The 7,285-nt window shown below is 42.0% G+C and overlaps 1 long non-coding RNA gene across 2 annotated transcripts; it reads left to right on the forward strand.

Annotated features, from left to right (window-relative positions):
• Positions 1-4,346: 4,346 nt before the first annotated feature.
• On the forward strand, positions 4,347-5,547 carry LOC112590615 (uncharacterized). 2 transcript variants are annotated; one of them, XR_003114344.1, is made up of 3 exons: positions 4,347-4,463; positions 5,035-5,243; positions 5,529-5,547. It is a non-coding gene; the product is annotated as an uncharacterized LOC112590615 (long non-coding RNA). The 2 variants fall into 2 exon arrangements; XR_003114343.1 differs by lacking the exon at positions 5,529-5,547 and adding an exon at positions 5,407-5,484.
• The last annotated feature ends 1,738 nt before the right edge of the window (positions 5,548-7,285 follow it).

Raw genomic sequence — 7,285 nt, forward strand, 5'->3', positions numbered from 1 at the left:
TATGCAGACGACGTGGTATTGATGGCAGAAGAAGAGGAGGAGATGAGGGCGATGATAGTAAGATTGGAAAGATATCTAGAAAGGAAAGGGTTAGAATTGAATATAGAAAAGACAAAGATGATGAGATTCAGAAAGGAAGGTGGAAGGAAAAAGAGGAGAGAATGGAGGTGGAAGAAGAAAAGACTGAAAGAAGTGAAGGAATATAAATATCTGGGGTATACAATGCAGAGCAATGAAGGACAAGAAGCGCATATAAAAGAAAGGAATAGGAAGGCGATGGTAACAATGAGAGTGGTATGGGGAATAGGAAAGAGGGTGTGGGGAAGAGACTGGAAGAGAAGATTGTGGTTGTTTGATACACTGGTCTGGACGGTGATGGGATATGGAGCGGAGGCCTGGGGATGGAAGGAAAGAAAAGAATTGGAGGGGACACAGGGTAGGTACATATATGGACAATGGGGGCAGAGGGAAGGACGCCAAGATACTTGGTAAGGGGGGAGACGGGGAGAGAGAAAATGAGGGGGAGAGCAGGGAAGAGAGCATGGAATTTTGAGAGGAAGCTGCAGGAGGGAGGGGCAGGAGAGGTGGCAAGGAAATGCTGACAGGAAATGAAGGAAAGGTGGAAGCGGAAGAGAGTAGTAGGAAAGTGGGAACAGGAGAGAGGGGATTTCATGAAGGAGAGAGGGATAGGGGAAGAGAGGAAGGAGACAATGGAATACGAGGAGGTGGAAAGAAAGGATAGAGAATTGCAACAGGAAGAAAGATGGAGGAAGATAAGAGAATCGAAATATAATAAATGGTACAAATATGTGAAAGGAGAGGGGATACCGGAATACTTAGAGAATGGATGGAAGATGGAGGAAGATGGAGGAGGGTGTGAAGGTTCAGGATAGGAAATGAGATAAGGGAAAGAGAGTATTGGGAGAAGGAAGAAAAAGGAAGTGTAGAATGTACGGGGAGGAGGAGGAAACATGGGAACACATATGGGAGGAATGTATGAGGTGGGAAGGAAGGGAAGAGATAGGATGGGCAGAAATAGTGGAGAAGATGTTGGGAGAGGGAGGAGAGGAAGAGAAGTGGATGAGGATGATAGAAGAGTGGAGGGAGAGGGGAGGAGGCGAATGGGGGTAGGGGGAGGGAGCAGAGTGGTGGAACGTGAGAGAGGGGGAGGGAGGGAGGGGAGAGAGAGAGAGGAAAAAATGGGAAGCGGAAGTCCCACAATAGTTTTTAAGTAGAAATAAGTAGAATTAAGTAGTATGTAAGATAGATATAAGTTAGAGTTAAGTAGGATATAAGTAGTTGTAACGATACGCCGATCGTTACTACTCGGGCCGCGCGAAATGCATTTCGACCACGGGTCATGCACCCTGCGCAGGGTGCAAGCGAGCGGACGAATTAGCAAGCGAGCGAGAAGAACCGCGAGCGAGCGAAAGAAACAAAGGAGCGAGCGAGCACGCGGTACGCGCGTGGAGGCAAGGACCGCCTCGGCGCGCGCGGCATGCGGCCATCATATGTATTCCGTACCACGGGATACAGAGGGGGAACGATCCGGAGTCGTACGGGCGGCCGATATAAGGCGCCGTGCGACTCACGAGAGACACCTTTTCCTTCTGACGTCTCGTCGGAGAGAAACGAGTCACCGACCAGCCCGAGAGTTCTCCGGCATTGTAGCGAGTGTACTCGTGATTTCCTGGGACGAGAGTCCTTGCCATACCCGACACGGGCGTGCTCGTGATTCACGGGGCGAGAGTCCTCGCCGTACCCGACACGAGCGTACTCGTGAATTCCCAGGGGCGAGAGTCCTCGCCGTACCCGACACGAGCGTACTCGTGATTTCCCGGGGCGAGAGTCCTCGCCGTACCCGACACGAGCGTATTCGTGATTTCCCGGGGCGAGAGTCCTCGCCGTACCCGACACGAGCATACTCGTGATTTCACAGGGGCGAGAGTCCCACCGTCGCGAGCGAGACCGACATTCGGGGCGGAACCCCCTGAGATCGAAAGACTCGGCAAGCGTGCCGATTTTGGCGTCACGGGTGCACGTTGCGAGAATCGCGACGACGGGCACGACGACCCGCCTGGGCGAAGAGAACCGATCAGCGAGCGAGCGATCCCCGAACGGAAGCGACCGCCTTGTCGTCACAGGAGAGCAATCGTGCGACACTGGTCAAGCGACCCCGTTTGCGGCAGTGGTGGTTTGCGAAACCAAACCACCACTGCCGTCTCGGCCGATCTCGGCGTATTATATTTTACTAGATCCCTTATTTTTGTTTAATAAAGCATTATTAACTCACATGCAAACGCGTCAGTTGAGCACGAGCCCTTCCCGCCTCTGGGTTCCGACGGGCCGGATCTCGGCGGAGCCCTAGTCTACACCGTAAGCGGGAAGGACTTGCACGGACGCACGCCATGCGTCACATAGTATGTAAGTGATAGGCAAGAGATTGGGCAGGAGAGAGAGGGGTGTGTGTGTGTGTGTGTTGGAGGGAAGGGGGAGAGAAAGGCGGGAGGCGTAGAGAGAGCATAGAATGTAAGGCGGCGGAGAAGGAAAGGAGGAGAATGTGGAACGAATTGTAACTCCAATAGGAGAACAATAAAGACATATATACATACTTACCATTTCTTGCTTTCTTCGATAATATAAGTTTATATTCAATATTATTTTCGACGTCGATTAGAATGATATCTTCCATGATAGTTGCCATATTAATGCTGCAGCTACTTCACCTCTCTAGCCACAGCAGTCACAGTAGGAAGTGACGACAAAATTAATGACGTCATCAAGCTCCCACATCACTGTCGCAGCGTGCTGTAATGAATTTTGGAACGGTGTTCACAGTGCTGCCAGTGCTTGAATTACATTTTGGAACACAGCCTTTGTCTCGTGCGGTCAGAGCTGAGTGAGAGAGATAGTTAAAGCCAGCGACACACGGTGCTTGTTTTCGTGCTTGCTAAATGAAAATACTGCGTTCTGATTGGTACATTTCCGAAGATGGATGGAAATGCACCAATCAGAACGCAGTATTTTCATCCAGCAAGCAATCCAGCACGAAAACAAGCACCGTGTGCCGCTGGCTTAAGGGGATCCTGGAGTCGTATGTTTTACCGACAAATTGACTCAATTTTCTCAAACACTATTCTTTTTATTAGCTATACGGATTGAAAAATTCTTTTGTACAGCGAAAGTACTTATAATAACGAAGTACGGAACACAAAGTTTTATGTAAAATTCAATGAAAAATTACAAAATTACAGTTTCGTTATCATGTTTTGTGTCAGCTCGTAACTTTACTTATTAATTAAAAGTTCTGCAGTTTATCCATGCAAAAGCTTTTGCTTCCGTACTAGCCATAATATGAAAGAATAAAACTGAAGTAACAGAAATGAGCTTAGAAGTCAGTGTAAAAAAAATAGTGTTTGAGAAAAATGTAATGCATACGGAATTGTGTTTGCTACATTTTTGGATAAAACAGAACAGTAGATTAGTTCCGCATAATCATGATCGATGGAGCTACAGGCAGATACGATCGTACTATCCTTGTCTGTTTCATGCGTGGAGTAATGTTATGACAAGGAAACTGTAATTGTAAAATTTTTCATTGAATTTTACATAAAACTTTGTCTTCCGGCCTTCGTTATTATAAGTACTTTCATTGTGCAAAAGGATTTTTCAATCTGTACAGCTAATAAAAAGATTAGTGTTTGAAACTCTCGTATCTTCGTTCCCTCGATCGCACGTTCATTAGGTGCATTTACAATCAGTCGGAAGACGTTGTTATATTCCACATGTATGTCGTACACACCAATCACAACCTCACATGTAATGTCTTAAATTAAATTAGCTATATATATATATATATATATAATTTAATTTATAATTTATATGTATGTACCTAAATAGCACAGGACGTCCTCAGGATCATCCTGAATATGTCCTAGGATGTCCTGGGATTTTTTCAGGATACCTAGATAGCACAGGATGTCTTCAGGATCATCCTAAATATGTTCCGGGATATCCTGGGATCTTTTCAGGATATCTAGATAGCACAGGATATTCTCAGGATCATCCTGAATATCTCCCGGGATATCCTGAGATCCTTTTAGGATATAGTTGTATTATTTTAATGTAAATGTTTTATATAAAACGCAGACATGCGGGATATAAAAGTTTGGAAGGGCGTTGATTGGCTGTTTGAATCACGCATCTTCCGTCCCGCACGTTCATTCCCGTTCATGTGACCGTACCTTCACGCATGTGCGCGCATTTATCTATAGTATACGTGACGTACACTATATATACATACCAATATATATACGCGCACATGCGTGAAACGGAACGCAGCCTTGGTCTGTTGAACGCGCCCATTGGAATAGCTGATCATTTCCGGTCCGACCACCGACTGATCGACCACGTTCTCACACGTTCTCCTCGCATATCTGCGCGCATCAAGGGAAACGCATAAGGTACGTTATTATTTTATTGTTTAAATAATAATTTCATATGAATAACACGTTATGCACATGAAATAAAATAACATTTTTATGATATTCTTTTGATATCGCAAAACTATGCTGATCGAAAAATATAGGTTATGTATACGTTCGAGGAATAATTTTACGTTCCAATTTAATATATATGTATATATATAAAATAATAAATTCTTCGTTTAATTTAACATTTTATTAAATTTTGATATGGATGGGTTAGCGTTTGTACATTACCAGCTACTATTTTCATGCAATATAACATGTAAAATATAATAAGTAAAATGTTTGACATAGTTTTGTATGTGGAATATCACGCCGGTCACCGGCAGATCGACAGTATAATCATACAATGTCGATGACTTTATTGATTTACATAGAGACATAAGTTGCAATCTACTTATTAATACTATAAATATTTAAAAGCGTTCCTTTAGTCCTTTCTTTTCAATGAAGAAAGAAAGAGCAGAAGAATGTTTCCAAGCATTTGTAGCATCAAGTGGGAATAGCTGTATCATTATCAGTATAATTTTAATATCTTATGTTACAGTATTTTTGAGACTGCTGTCCTGCCTTTGCATCTCACTGCAGCTGCACCGAAGTCGCTGTATCGCTTTTTGTGGGAAAAACACGCTATGTACCTAACACGCTATGTCCTTGAATTAATTACATAAACCTGTGTGTTCAATTAACCCGATAAAGCATAGCACACAGGTGTGTGACGAACTACGTGAATTAGCCTACATTATTAAAAAATTGGTAAGTCATAAATAGCTGCATGAAATCAAGTTTGGAATAAATATGGCAGTTCTATCACGAATTTTTTGCATGATTGAATTCAATTGCAATCCGATTCCAATTACAAATAATTTTAAAGTTGTTTCAATAGACGTTCATAAGATAATGCTTTGTAAAAATTCAGTTTTTAGATTATATGTAAAAATGAGTATCGATAAGGTGCATTTACGGCATGTTATGCTTTACGAGTTTCGGAAGGGAATAAACGTTGCCGCAGCCGTAAAAAACATTCAGGATGTTTATCAGGATGAAGCACCAGCTAAACGAACTGTGGAAAAATGGTTTGCTAAATTTCGGCGCGGAGAATTTAACCTTGAAGACGAGCCACGCTCTGGTCGACCTTCTGACATTGATGACGATGTTTTGCGTACTTTAGTGCTCAATAATCCGCGAATTTCAACAGAAGAAGTTGCTACAGCACTAAACGTTGACCGATCAACCGCTTTTCGGCGTTTAAAAAAGATGGGATTCGATTTGAAGCTCGATATATGGGTGCCCCATTTGCTGACCGAGAACAACAAAATCAAGCGAATTTCTGCAGCCGTTTCTTTACTCGGGCGGCTCAATAACGAGTCGTTTTTGGATCGATTAGTGACGGGCGATGAGAAATGGGTCCTCTACAATAATGTTCAGCGCAAACGGACATGGAAACAATCAGGTGAGCATGGTGACGCAATGCCAAAGGCCAGTTTGCACCGGATGAAGGTGATGCTCTCTGTTTGGTGGGATTGCAATGGCATAATCTATTTCGAGCTTCTCCCCGCTGGCGAAACGATTGATTCGGACAAGTACTGTCGCCAATTAACCAATCTGAATCGAGAAATAAAAGAGAAACGTCCGATTTTGTCAAATCGCAAGGGAGTCGTCTTTCATTACAACAACGCCAGACCACACGTTTCGAAAAAGATGCTGCGCAAACTGAAGAGCCTGAAATGGGATGTCTTAACGCATCCACCGTATTCTCCTGATATCGCACCATCTGATTATCACTTGTTCCGGTCATTGCAAAATTATTTAAATGGAAAAAACTTTGACTCTTTGGAGGCCTTAAAAAACGGCGTCTCTTCGTTCTTCGAATCTAAACCGCGCAGTTTTTATGATCGAGGCATCCGTATGCTGCCAGAACGTTGGGAAAAGATTATAGAAAACGATGGAGAATATATCATTGATTGAATAAAGATTTTTGTTTGCCTAATCACTGTGTGACTTTTATTTACAAACTCCGCACGAACTTTTGCACTCACCCAATAGATCTGTTCCTTACATCTGAATTGGCAGCATTAGTTTGCACTAGTTTTTTTCTTATTAACTTAAAAATTCACAGTTACATAATGAAGACCGAGCTTGATTGCCATACTTTACTTTTTTATTATTAATTCATTGCTAATAGAATTTCCAGTTCTCTATAGATTTCCATCCTTCATATATTTCCATCCTTCTGCCTTACTATAAGTATGATACATTTAAGTTATATTATCAGTTTAATAAGAAATGTGAGATTTCAAAGAATTAATGAAAAATATGACAATCATACTCGATACGGTCACAATAGTTGTCACAAAATATTTTAAATAATAAATTTGCATATTCGAAACAAATTGAAATATTTTTAAAATTTTTCTTACAATTATAAACATTATTCTACAATATAAAATTAAAAATAAATAGTAATATAAAAAATAAAGAAATTTGATTAAACATTAATTATTAGGTGCGCAACTAAGTTCCCGCTGTTTTTCAAGAGATGGCTCCAGTAGTAAGTGCTGGTCGATTGTGACATAACCAAAACGTCATGAACCAAGCTTAGACATATGGTAAACAAACCGCTTTGACACATTAGTGATTTTGTTTTTGCGTCATATACTTTTGGTTGTATGAAAATGTCTTATTTTGTGCCAAATAATCGTCATTTGCGGGAAGTGTTGCTTTTCTTCTTTCATTCGAAGAAAACGGCGGCTGAAGCGCATCGAGAACTCCAAAAAGTTTACGGAGATGCTGCTCTA

The sequence above is a fragment of the Harpegnathos saltator genome, unplaced genomic scaffold, assembly GCF_003227715.2.
Source record: "Harpegnathos saltator strain DR-91 unplaced genomic scaffold, Hsal_v8.6 scaffold93, whole genome shotgun sequence".
Taxonomy (NCBI): domain Eukaryota; kingdom Metazoa; phylum Arthropoda; class Insecta; order Hymenoptera; family Formicidae; genus Harpegnathos; species Harpegnathos saltator.